Genomic DNA, 301 nt, shown 5'->3' on the forward strand with positions numbered 1-301 from the left:
AAACTGGCCCCCGAGTGACATTCTGCTCTTTGGTACACCCAGATGGCTCTGAAGTAAAATTTAAACATTTTAAAAGATAGTACTCAGACAATAGCGATTTCATTTGTTTGTAAATATATATTTGTGGCTCTCAAATAATTGTTTCACTTGTTGAGAGGGACAGGATTAGCTCTTCTGTCTCCAAAGTTTGCTGACCTACAGGAAGTTGTGTCAAGAAAAAATAGCTTCACATTTTGCTATTTGGAAAATAAATGTGTGTGTGCTTTTATAGTAATACTTTTTCACTGACCATCCTAGAGAG

The sequence above is a fragment of the Echinops telfairi genome, unplaced genomic scaffold (genome assembly GCF_000313985.2).
Source record: "Echinops telfairi isolate 266 unplaced genomic scaffold, ASM31398v2 ScPeMD7_7468;HRSCAF=8506_0, whole genome shotgun sequence".
In the NCBI taxonomy this organism is placed as follows: Eukaryota; Metazoa; Chordata; class Mammalia; order Afrosoricida; family Tenrecidae; genus Echinops; species Echinops telfairi.